The sequence below is a fragment of the Microcebus murinus genome, chromosome 12, assembly GCF_040939455.1.
Source record: "Microcebus murinus isolate Inina chromosome 12, M.murinus_Inina_mat1.0, whole genome shotgun sequence".
NCBI lineage: Eukaryota > Metazoa > Chordata > Mammalia > Primates > Cheirogaleidae > Microcebus > Microcebus murinus.
The window spans coordinates 80,565,060-80,578,070 of NC_134115.1; positions in this window are offsets into that span (position 1 = coordinate 80,565,060).

Here is a 13,011-nt window from a genome sequence, read left to right on the forward strand (position 1 = left end):
GCTACTTATGCACATTTTGCCAAGAAAACATGTGTCCAGAGAGGGCAGAGCTGGTGATGAGAGTGGGACAGTCCTGCTGCTCTGCATTTAGGCTCAGTGGGGGGCAGAGATCACAGAGGGAAGCGTCACCTCTGAGGCTTACAGGCCAGCTCCCCCCATTCCTAGCCAGCCGTGGGACCCTGAGAGTGTCACTTCAGCTCTTTAAGCCTCCATTTCCTCATCTAAATAGAATTGTTGGGAAGGTTAGAGTTAATGTATGCAAAGCCCCTGGCACCAGTGGGTGTGCAGTGAGTGATGATTTCTTTGTCAAGAAATTCTATATTCATTGAGTGCCCCCCCCCGGGTGGGACTAGAGCTGGGGGCCGTGGGGCCCACATTCTTGTGGGGGAGTCTGTTGGCACAAGCAGTGACACGTACATAAATAACAGGGGCTTGTGCAGTGAGCTGCGCATGGAATTGCAGTGTCCTGGCTTCAAGTACAGCTCCGCCTACGAGCCAGGGTGGGCTTTTGGGTGAGCTAGTCCCTCCTTAGGTTGTGTTTCCTCTTCTGATCCAAGGGGATTAATAATACTACCCCCATCTCTGGGGGCATTGTATAGATCAAGGTTCAAGTAGGATAATGAAGGAGCAGGTGCTTTTTGTAAACTAAAAGGTGGTCTGCAAAATGAGAAGTTGTTAAAACACGGCAGAACAGGAAATTATAAATGCCACAAGAAAGATACAGTGTCACCAGTGATTGTTTGGAGGCAACTCTAACTTTGAGTTGAGGAGAGAGTAAGTTTCATGGAAAAAGTGGCATTTATTAATAGATAGGCTGTAGTAATAGGGAGGTGGGTATTCCAGATGGAGGGAGTTTAATGGGCTGACAATCCAATTTTTTAAAAATGGGTTAAGGATATCAACAGGCAATTCATAAAAGAGGAAATTTAAATGGCTAAAATGGCCCAAAATATGAAAAGATGTTCACCTTCCCTGGCCACGTGGGAGATGCACATGAAAAGAACGGTGGCACCATTTCACATCCACCAGACTGGCATGCGGTAAAGAGCTGTCAATACGGGGGTGGAGTGGGGGCAGTGAGGACATGGCGCATGGTGGAATACTCACAGCCACGGACGGAGATATAAATGGGTTTCATGACTTTGGAGAACAGTTTGGCAACATCTAAGGAAGTTGAAGATGCTCATATCTACAACTCAGTGACCCCACTCTCGTCACTGAGCATATAATTGTAAAAATTTAGAAATTGATGAATTGTTCATCAACAGCAGTCCAGATAGAGAAATTGTGATGTCTTCATACAATGGAATAATAAACTGGGAATAAAAATAAACTAAGGCCATAAACCTCAACATAAATATACTCTAGGAAAAAAACAACGTCAGGTTGTAGCATGGGTACAGTGTGATTCAAATGTCTTTTAAAACATTCGAAAATGTGCTAGGTCTACATTTTTAGGTGTACAGTCAGGTAGTAAAAGCATTGAAACACGCATGGGGAGTGAAAGACCCTCAGTTTAGAATAGTGGTTACCTTTGGGAAGGGAGAGGAATCATGTCAGAAAGAAACATGCATGGGGATTTAGTGACATTTGTAACACTGTATTTCTTAGAAAAAAATAAAGAGCTCTGAAGCAAAGACCACAGTGTCAAGATTTGACAGGGCTGGGTGGCTGCTGCAGGCTGGCTGCAGAGAGATTGGGACCTTTCTGATCTCCTCAAGTCTAAGACTTTTCATCTATTTTATGTGTGTTTGAAATATTGGAAATTTTGAAGATGGGAGGGGCGCGAAGACTATGAGAGTGCACAGAGGAGGTTCCACCACTTTTCAGGTGAGCAGGGTGGCTATGGCTTAGTGTCCCCTCAAGTCTGGGTTTGATCATCTTCCTCTTTAAGACTTGTCACAGGCTGGGAGCGGTGGCTCACACCTGTAATCTTAGCACTCTGGGAGGCCGAAGCAGGTGGATTGCTTGAGGTCAGGAGTTTGAAACCAGCCTGAGCAAGAGCGAGACCCCGTCTCTACTATAAATAGAAAGAAATTAATTGGCCAACTAATATATATAGAAAAAATTAGCCGGGCATGGTGGCGCATGCCTGTAGTCCCAGCTACTCAGGAGGCTGAGGCAGGAGGATTGCTTGAGCCCAGGAGTTTGAGGTTGCTGTGAGCTAGGCTGACGCCATGGCACTCCTACCTGGGTAACAAAGTGAGACTCTGTCTCAAAAAAAAAAAAAAAAAGACTTGTCACAGCTTAGTGAGCCAGGCATGGCAGGCATTCAGGCGATAAAACTGCAGTTTGGAGAGGCAGAGCAATTTCCCCAATTTTGTCACACCCAATATTGTCACACACAGTAGGGAGTCAGGGCACATCCCCTCCTCCAGCTGTGTCTCAGCTCCTGCCAGTCAGGGGAGATCACCAAGAGCCAAAGATCCCCAAGAGAATGCCTCCTGCCTCAAAATAGTCTATCCTGCTCCTTTTGCTGAGCTGTTCTAATTTTTCTTTCAATTAAGGACAATTTGGAAAATACAGAAAAGCACAAGGAAGAAAATGAAAGTCACTTGTGATTTTCACTTATTTTTAAATCAGCTTTATTGAAGTATACATATAACAAATATGACATATGTATACTTCACATATAACAAATTCACCTTTTCTTCTTCTTTTTTTTATTTTTTTATTTTTTGAGGCCGAGTCTCGCTCTGTTGCCCAGGCTAGAGTACGGTGGCATCATCATAGGTCACAGCACCCTCAAACTCCTGGGCTCAGGGGATCCTCCTGCTTCAGCCTCCCAAGCAGCTGGGCCTACAGGCGTGAGACACCACGCTCAGCTAAAATTTCACCTGTTTTCAATGTACAGTGACTAATTTATTTCGAGAGAACATCATTTTGTTTCAGAAATATTTATTCCAGTACCAAACAGCATATGTGATAGTGCTGTACAAGGCAGATGAAGAAGTTTTATGGTAATATAATTTTTAGAAATCATTATTATGCAGGTGATCAGTTCGATGGGCCTGTGTTTCATTGCTGGAATCTGGGGGTCAGTTTGGTATGTCCTCACCGTGGAGGTGCTGAGAGTTTTCAAATTATAGTAGAAAGCATGGCTGTTAACACCAACTGGGGGGGGGGGGGAGATTGACAGGGTCAGACTATGACCTGTTGAAGTGCCTGTGGCCTTGGTTAGCTGCCAAGCCATAAACACCTTTAACCTGTGGCTTTTGTGGGGAAATGAGAGAAGTCTGCTCTCTCTGTGAGCCCAGGAGGTGCAGAAAAAGGAGCCTTCACCAGGCACACGAGATCCCGTTACCCATCCCCACGCTTGCTGTGGAGCCATGCCGGGGCCCTTCCCTTCTCTGAATTTGAGTCTCCACATCTGTTAAAAATCAAGTGGTGCTTTATCCCCCTTCCGACACCCAGCAGGCGTGCGGGGAGCTGTGCTGCGGGCAGGCACTGTGCTAAGCATGGCGGGAGAGGCTTGGACGTGAGTAAGGACTCCCACCTCAAGAAGCTCCCAGTCCAGGGCTGGCGGCTGGGGCTGAGGGGACAGATGCATCTGCGGGTGCTGGGGGAGGGTGTTAAGAGATGGGGTCTAGACAAGGAGTGCTCTGCTGTGAGCACACCTTGATGACCTGTAAGTTTCCTCTCAAGACAAAGTTATTTGAATCTGTGAACTTAGTCTAAGCCTTGTTTCTCTGTCACTGGGTAACCTTGGATAAGTCACTTCTCTAATGGGCCTCAGATTCACTCACTGGTCAAAGTATGAAGCCTCAGACAAATCAGTGGTCCCCAGTCATTCTTCATGAAGGATCTTATGGAAGGATTTGACCCATCAAATGCTGCATTGACTGATTTGAGCTATTTTGTCTTGTTTTTATGAATGAGGTCTACACATGATGTTCAATTAGAGCTTTTGATTGACATGACAGAGCTAGTGTGATCATAAAAGATAGAATTCAATAAATAATAGAATTCTTCCAAAAGCAAGGGCAGTGGGTAATTTGTTAATCTGTGCCATTTTATAGCAGACACTTCCAGAGAAGATTAAAGATATCTTTAAAGCTATCCCACATTAAAATACAGAGGAGCCATTTTACTAGTGAACTCTAATAGTCACAAGGCATCTTTTCTAGGATAAAGCAATCCATGAATCTACCAGTGTGAGGTGGCAGAGCTCTCAGCTCCGAGCTGGGTGTGCAGGGGAGAGAGGAAATGAATGAGAACTGGTTCCAGAGCCAAGGCCCTTGCTGGGCTTTTCATGAAGGCAACAAGATATAACTGCACAAGAAATAATCAGAAGGGAGCCAATAAGAAGATAACTGGATATAACAGAGTCTTTGTATGTTTCAACTAATAATGGTGGAACCAAGGTTTGAGCCCAGGTTCATCTTGTGTACTCAAAAGCCCACGCCCAGCCCACTGCCCCACATGCCTCTCTTGTGTCATGATTGGAGGACAATGATGGTATCACCAATGTGGAGAAAGAGCACACCACTGGGTTTCACACTGGCTGTTACTATCCCACTTTACACACCGGGAAATGGGTGTGTGTGGCAGAGCTGAGCCAGGAACCCAGGCAGTCTGGGTCCCCAGCCTCTGACACCAGCCCTTCCATCCCCGTTTGGTCTTGTAGGTCCTTATGCAGCTTAAGACACCCTAGATATCATACTATGATATATCATCTTGCAATGATGCCTCTTATACAAATAGCTATTGGGAATTTATACAAGGTACTTCTCTCATCCCATCCCCATAGCAATTCTGCAAAGTGAATGAGGCAGGGTTTATGACTCCTTCGTTTTGTAGATGATGAAATTGAGGTTCAGGGATGTGACCAAGGCCACACAGCTAGGATGTGTTAGATGTAAGACTCAAGGTTAGGTAGTCACCACTGGAGAGGACCTTCCAAGTCAAATTGCCCAACTTCTCATTTTCAGATGGGGAAACTGATGTCTAGAAAGTAGGAGAGGCTTACTCAAAGTTGTGCAGGAAAGACTTGTTCAAGGTCAAATGATAAATCGCCTGATAACCACGATTGGATCAAGGCCTCTGCCCCTCACTGCCCAGAGATGTACATCGTGATGCTTGTGTCAGATGGCCAGCGGTCCTCTTGAGTTTTTCTATTGCCAACGTTTATTTAAAAACCCTCCTGGATGAGTGTTCTGTGACATGTGACATTCTTATGAATTTCAGAGGGATCCCAGCCTGGGTAGGGGAACATCTAAGTGACCTTCAGGACCTCTTTGAGCTTGGAGAGGCTGTGACTCTGTTCCCAGAATTCTGCGGCTCTTTCAAGATAATCTTCACTCTTTTGCTGCTCTCAGGAGGAATTCTCAGGCCTGGTCTCTCTCTGTTGTCTGTTCTGCTCCCTGATCCTCAGGCTTAAGTTGGGGCAGAGAGCTCCAAGAGGTTTAGCTGGGACCATTAAGATTGGCGTCGTACAGCCGCTTCTTCCAAGATTACAGTTCAAGGCATCCCAGATGCCTCCCACTGCAGAGGAGAGGAAACATCTGGGCCAGAGCTGCAGGGGGGAGCCCAGTTGTGTGGGAGATGCCCTGGGGTAGGAGCCTGTGAGCTGAGAGCTCTTCATTCCAGATGTGGTCTCCCCACTGGGGGCCAGGTCCCACCTGGGAGGCTTTGATAGGCCCGGGGGGGGGGGTGTGCGGCAGCTAGAGTGGGGGCGGTCAGAGGATAAGGGTGCAGGGAGTCGGGCAGGCAGCATTCGGGAAGGAGCCTCCGAGGAGGTGTGCGGGGCTGGTGGGGGAGGCAGGCATAACTTGTATGGACTTCAAACCACAATGGAGAGATGCCAAGGCATCTAGGCAAGTGGTGGGGGCACTGCAGGGCACAGCCTGTGTCATGAGGAGCTTAGTCCGTGTCGGTCACAGGGAAAGCAAAGAGGAACACAGGCTCACACCAGGAGTGATTTACCCACTCGTCCTTCAGGGCCAACCCCAGCATTTGGCAAAGCACCCTCGGTGTGACTATGGAGCCATGTCCCCCTCTGCAGCCAGGAGATGACCCAATGTCAGCGCAAGTGTTTTCCCCTCCACCAGCTGGTCTATCCAGCCTACAGTCGCAGGAGGAGCCCCAATCACAGGAGGCACCGCTCTGGGCCAACCTCTCTCGTGATGGTTAATTATCTGTGTCAACGTGGCCAGGCTATAGTGCCTAGTTATTTACTCCAACACCAATAGGTGTTGCTGTGAACGTGTCTTATCCATGTGGTTAATATCTACCATCAGTTGACTTTAAGTAAAGAAAATCACCCTCCACAGTGTGAGTAGGTCAAAGCCAATCAATTGAATACCTGTTTATAAAAAATATACACACACACACCACACAGAGATGGTCCCCAACTTACGATGGTTTGCATTATAAGTTTTGACTTTATGATGGTTTGAAGGCCACATGCATTCAGTACAAACCTTACTATGATGTTTGGTAGGTTAGGTGTATTAAATGTATTTTCAACTTAAGACACATTCGATTTATGATGGGCTTATCGGGATGTGACCCCACCGTAAGTCAAGGAGCAGCTGTATACATACACGGTATATCTCCTCCGACATGCCCCCTTGCGCAGTCCTCGAGAACAGAGCACTGATCAAGCCCCCCAAAGCACGTACCTCCGTCAGCAGATCACAACCACAGCTTTTATTTCGGCCTCCTTCTCCACACTTGTGACCCTTAAACAGCCAGAAGGGCCAGATGGAAATAGAATTGCAAGGAGAACAAGCTTGGCGGCAGCTTGAAGAGTGGGGAGGTCTGGAGTCCAGCAGTGAGACATGAACAGGAGGTGATGTCTGCTTTTCCGGATGCAGGCAGAAGCCCGGACCAGTGGGTCTATCTGCTATGATACTTCTCAGGTCTTGGCAAGGGAGCCTGTGCCAACATTTTCACAGCATCCAAAAGTGGCTTTCCCAGTAAGAAACTCCTTGGTCAGTGTCCGCAGCACCATGGGAGGTGGCTATTTCCTGCCAGCTCTGTAAACAGGATGAAGACCTAGGAGGGGATTCTGGGTTACGAGCAACCAGGAGCGACTCTGTCCTTCTTAAGCAAAGTGGGGACTTGCAGAAGGATAATGAGGGTGCACAGAACCAACAAGACACTGGAGAACAGGCTTGGACAAAGGGCAGAGCCAAGGGAGCGACGGGAACTCCAGCCAAGGGAGGGCTGCAGGCACAGTCTGATCCAGGGTCCCCTACTGAGGGTGACTGATCTCTGAGGGTCCCCTCACCATTCACCCAAGAGTCAGCCCAAGAATGAGTATCTGGTCAGCTGATGTTGTATTCCACATGAGCCCAGGCAGGAGAGGATGGTGGGGAAGGATTTGGCAGTCCTGGTGATGGCCTTTCCTAGAGATGGCAGCTGTGGGAGATGGGTGCTAGGTTGTCCCAGCCTTAGAAAGAGGAATTCTCCCAAAAGGGAAACCAGAGTCTTCAGGTAGGGGTGGATGCTGGACAAATTATAGGTGACAGCTACACCTCTTGGAACTACTGCCCATCTTAAGCCAGTAACAGACTGTGTTGCTTAACCAGGAGCAAGATAGAGTGGACAGAACTTAGGATCTGGACCTGGATGACCCAAGGTCAAGCTCTACCACTTATGAAGCATTGCGACTCTGGGCAAGTTATTTTATCTCTAACAGCCTCGATTCCCTCCTCTGAAAAGGGGGGATAATAACAGCACATGCAGCTCACAAAATGGTATGTGAAAACACTTTGGAAACTATAAAGTATTTTGAGTCCTGGAGGGCAGGCAGCTTCCCAGCCTGAGGCCTGGTGCCTGTAAGTGCCCAGTAAGTGTGTGTTGAGTGAACAAACAAGTGATTATCATCATCGTGCTTGGGCAGATGCCGCCGGGCCTTGGTTCAGGTTTCATGAGCTCAGGCCTCACAAATGAGCATGCATTTTTTTTTTTTTTTTAACAATCTTTTTGACGTTTTCATTTTAATATGTGAAATCTGGCCACTCGTCTCAGGGAGAGTTTATGGAAAAAAAGCTTCCAGCTGGCTTTGGGGCAGCCCATAAAAATGTCCTGAAAACGTTGACCAGTCAGAAATGAGGAGCTGTTGGAGAACGGAGACCAGTGACGCCACAGACCCTGGTGGGGCCCGCTGCGTTTCAGCAATTAGCTCTCTGGGCAGGAGGACAGTTCTTCATTCCTTCTGGTTCCTCGTCAAAGGATGAGGCCCCAGAATCTGTTAAAGAGAAACCACAGCTTTCAAATAACAGACAAACACATCTTTAACACAGGCAGTCTGTGATTCAAACGGCTTCAAAGGGCGTGGGGGCTGGGGGATAGGTTTTCAAGAGCCTTAACTGAAGCAGCTAATCAGAATGCCAGCTTCCCAAATCCTGCCACTCCCCTGGCTCGGGTCTGGCCTCCTCCAGGAAGCCCTCCTTGGTAACCCCAGTCCATCGTGGGCTGGTTTGTTCATCCATACAACTCCTTGCTCTAAAGTCCTCCAGAGGGGCCTCCTAGCTTCAGGGTCATGTTCAATCTCCTCAGTCTGGCATACAAGGCCCTTTGTGATTTGGCACCTTTCCACCTGTTCAGCCTCTTCTCGGGCTCCCCACCCCCACCCTTTGATCCAGCTGTGCTAGACAACCTTCCCTGCCCCCACCTCCACCTGGGCCTCAGAGCCTTGGCCTGTGTCCCTGGTTGGCTGGTGTTTTCCTCCCCTTCTTTATGCAGCTGGGCAGTATTTATTCCCCAAGCTCAGCCCAAGCCTCTGCTGCGGTGGGGAGGAGTCTGGGTCCGCAAGGCTGGGTTAGGTGTCCCTGCTGGGGCTCCAGACTGCCTGTGTTTCCACTTGTCACACTTACCGTAAGGGCCATTTGCTCACCCGCCTCACCCTCTCCCCTCCCTGCAAGCTCCGCTCAGCTCCAGCCAATACCAGGCCGGGCTGGAGAAGCCGCTCATTTTTAAGCCCCTCTCCTCACACCTGCAGTACATTGGGATCACATGGGGGACTTTAAAATGCTGGCATTTGTGTTCTCATCCTCAGAGACTCCCGTTTGATTGGTCTGGGATGTGGCCCAGGCCTGGGCTCAGGGAGTGTGGGTTAAAAAGCTGCCCAGGCGGTTCTACAGTGCAGCCAAGGCGGAGCGCCACCAGCACCGCTACTGTAATCTAAAGCTCATGACTTGGGCCTCACCCAGACACTCGGAAGAGCTGAGCCCGGCGCCTGTCAGGGACTATAACCTTGAACTCAAAACCCTACTGTATTTGCCAGAAGTTGTGCTGAGAGAAAACTATTCATCCATTTATCTGGGTTGGTGGTGCTGAGTAGCCGTACGATCCCCCCAACCGGCTGGCACCCCAGTCCTCCACGCCTGATAGGGGAGACCACCCACATCACAGTCACCTGTTGGGAGGATGCCTGTCTGAGCCACGGCCCAAATCCAAGGAGCCGCACCTGGGGTCCTGCACTATAGACAATTACCTGGCGGTCCCCTCATTCACATTGATGTGCCACAACTCAAAATATCCTGAAACAGGCCTGCACACTCCCGGTGGCTTGAAGAGCCAGACAGTAAAGTTGTAAGGGAAGAAAGGAACCATGGAGGGATCGGAGAGTGACTCAGCTCTAGCCAATTATTGTCCTTTGGGAATGAGGGCTCCATGTTGTCAAATCCCCCCTTCTTTTTTTTTTTTAAAGATACCACCAAAACCTGGATTTTTAAAATGTGAAAACTCCTGTTTAAAGTTGACAACTAGTGCAAACAATCTAATGCAAAGCTCATGGGAGAACTGCCTTTGGCATCTGCTACCAGTGTTCACTGTAAACCGTGTGTGGATGAAGCCACAGTGGCGGCTCGCCTGGCCTTGTCACAGCGGCTCTCTCCCCTCAGAGCTCCTTTACTGCTCTGGGACTTGGGCCGGCACGCAGAGGGGTGCAGGAACAGCCCCTGAGACTTGTGCTGTACGTGCAATTGGAAGGCTGTTTGGGGACACTGCTCCTTACGTTCAACAGTGTTCCCTTCATGCCAACTCACTAAAAAAAGACCTCTGAGGGCTCAGGGCCTGCGAGAGTTTTGTTCTGCCTCAGCAACTGGCGTGTCAGTGTCTTATGGACACTGTGCACTGTGTGAGATCAAGTTTCTGCTGCCGGAAAGCTCAGAGAGCAATTTGTGGCCTGTCCCCATACCATGTAGGACCTCAAGGTCCACACTGTGGGTACCTGTCTCATTCCTGGGTTCTTCTGACTTCTTTCCAACTTCTGTTTTCCATTTGTCACGTGTCACATGACCACCCTTGTAAAATTTTATTCCTATCAAGTAAAGAAGTTAAGAAGTTAAGTGCTTTCTGGAATAAGGCATGCTATAAATAAATAAGCCCATAAAATAGTAAGTGCTTAAAAAATGAAAAGGTTATTGAATACACGACTACTGGAATGATTCATTTTGTGGTCCCACCCAGGGCTTCGCACAGAGCAGGTGTTCAGGAAATGAGGGGCAGGATGATGGAGTGGAAAGCGGCGGTTTAGAGGTGGGGAGACAATAGCCCTGTCATTTCCTATCGCCTAGGACCTCAGCCAAGTTGTTTAACCTCACTTAGCCTCAGTTTCCTTATCTGTACAGTGGGAATAATCTCAGCACCCAATTTATCAGAGCTGTTGGGAGGATGGACTGAGATTATATATGTAGAGTGCCTGGCATGTAATAGGCACTTAATAAGTGAGAGCTGTGATTATTTTAATAATTAAAAACACCCTCATATATGAATGTCATTATTTAATTCACTAATAAATACAGTAATGTGCATTGCATGAGTGAGGAGACTTTCCCTCTGCTCAAGCCCACCAGGGTCTGACAGAGGAGCCACATGTACCCACTGGACAAACAGAAAGGCATTCTGGGAAGCTTTATCTCAGGTCTCAGCTGGGCCGGCAGGTAGCTCCCTGTCCCAGTGTGGCCACCCCACATTCCTCTCTTCCCAGCATGCTCAAATGCGGAAGAACCTGTCCTGCCTGCCCCTGTCACCCAATGCTCCAGCCCTATCCCTGTGTGTCCCTTTTTTGGGAGCCTCTGGCAGTTTTCTGCAAGCTTCCCAGTCCCTTCCCTGTCCCTGACTGTCCCCTCTCCTGGTGATCACTAAGTGAGCAAATTCATCTTGAATGGTTCCTTGACTTTGCTTGAGGGATGCACACAAAATGTGTCAAAATGTGTGCTATGTGGTACAGGAGGTGCATTCAGTCCTGAATGTCGTGTCTGGGGCTCATTCCTCTAAAGGTTGGGCACCAGGCAGACAATTAGGAAGGTAACCCTCTAGTATGGTTGCAGGGAAGGAAATTCATCACAGAGCTTTGCGATGGAGAGTGGTCTATGGTGAATTTTAATCTACTTAAGTGCCAAAAATGTATTTAGAAGAGGCATTATTGCATAGGGCATAGGTTCTCAAAGCGTGGTCCCACACCAGGAACATCAGCACAGACTGGGAATATCTTATAAATGAAAAATTTCCATTCCTACCCCAAAACTACTGACTCAAAAGATTTAGGGGAGGATCAGCACTCTGTTTTAACAAGCCCCCAGGGTGATCAGGTGCACAGCCAGATGGCGTGGTGGATTCCTGCTCTTTGGTGGCCTCGTCTGTAGACGGGAGGATACTTAGGCAGTGGGCTTCTGTAGGGGAAGCGAGATGAATGCGGGAATCCCTGCTGGCTCAGGTTGGTGGTGAGCACCTGCCTGCTCCAGCCAGTCACCAAACCAGCTTTTGAGGGTCAGCTACCACCAGATGCTGTTCTGTGTCAGTATGAATCCCAAGATAAGGACTCCAGCAGGGAGGAGAGATAGGACAAAGGGAAGGGAAGCTTGATCTGAAACCCTGAATGCCAACCATAGGACTTTCATGTTACTCTGCCTGCCATGGAGGCTTAACTGTTTCCATACTTTTCTACAACAAAGCAACAGAATCCTTAGGATCTAGCCATCCCTGGGTTCTGTCCCTGGGCTCGAGGTCTGTGGGGCCACTGAGGACCAGTGAGTCCCCCAGGCAAGGTTAGTGCTTCCTCCACTGAGCACCCTCCCCTCCCTCACTGGCCTTGGCGTGCTCTGGGGAAAGGCAGCGGCCCTTCTTATCGGCTGGGGCCCTGGCTGCCAAGTCAAGGCCAGTGCGTTCCAGGAAAAGGCGCCTGGGAGGGCAGCCCCTCGTGTTTGGAATGCAAGCGCTGCTCAATGCCTTCCATATGGCTGTGGGGCTGGGCGGCTCTGGGCCGGACCCAGGGGACAGACTCTGGCAACCAGCCGCTCCCCTCCAGCCCTTTGTCCACCCGTGGCTGCCAAAAGGCACATGTATTTGTTTGTTTATTGTCTGTCTCCTCCACCGGTCTGTGCACTGGGCTGTTGACCTCTGATTACCAAGACTAGCACGGCGCCGGGCATATATGAGGCATCCAGAGGATTTAAGAATGAATACCAAGAAAACGACTTGGTGGTAGAAGGCTTTAGAGAGTCTCCTCCTTAAGTAGCCCTGGCTTCAGCTAACATTCCTGGGAGCCTTCCACACTGAGGGTCTTTCCCTTTAGATGTGTAATCCCAGCCCACCCTCACCTCCAAGGGTCAGGGGCTTTGTTCTGCAACTTTGCCCAAGCTGAGAGCCGGGCTCGGGGCTGATGATGTGACTTGCCCAAGGTCACACAGCTAGCAAGGAGCAGGTCTGGATCTGAAGCAGGCTAAAGGACTCCAGGTCCAGTGCTCTTTCTAGTCAAGCTCCTGAGGGAAGGAATCCCTTGCTGAAACTTTAATCTAGCCTGGGCTCCCTGGGGTTTTTCTCACGGGAATCCCAGAATTACTAAGACTCATAAAGTGAGGAACTCTCCGCTTAGGAAAACAAAGCATAGAAAACGCCAGTAAACTTTACTCTGTTCCCCTCTCGGAGGGTTTTGAGATTTCAAATTCAAGAGTGCAACATTACCTTAAAAGAGAAGTCTGTGACTTTCATGTTGTGTTTATGTGATAGACATAGTGGCACTTTAATATAATTATTTTAATGTCTTTATTGAAGTAT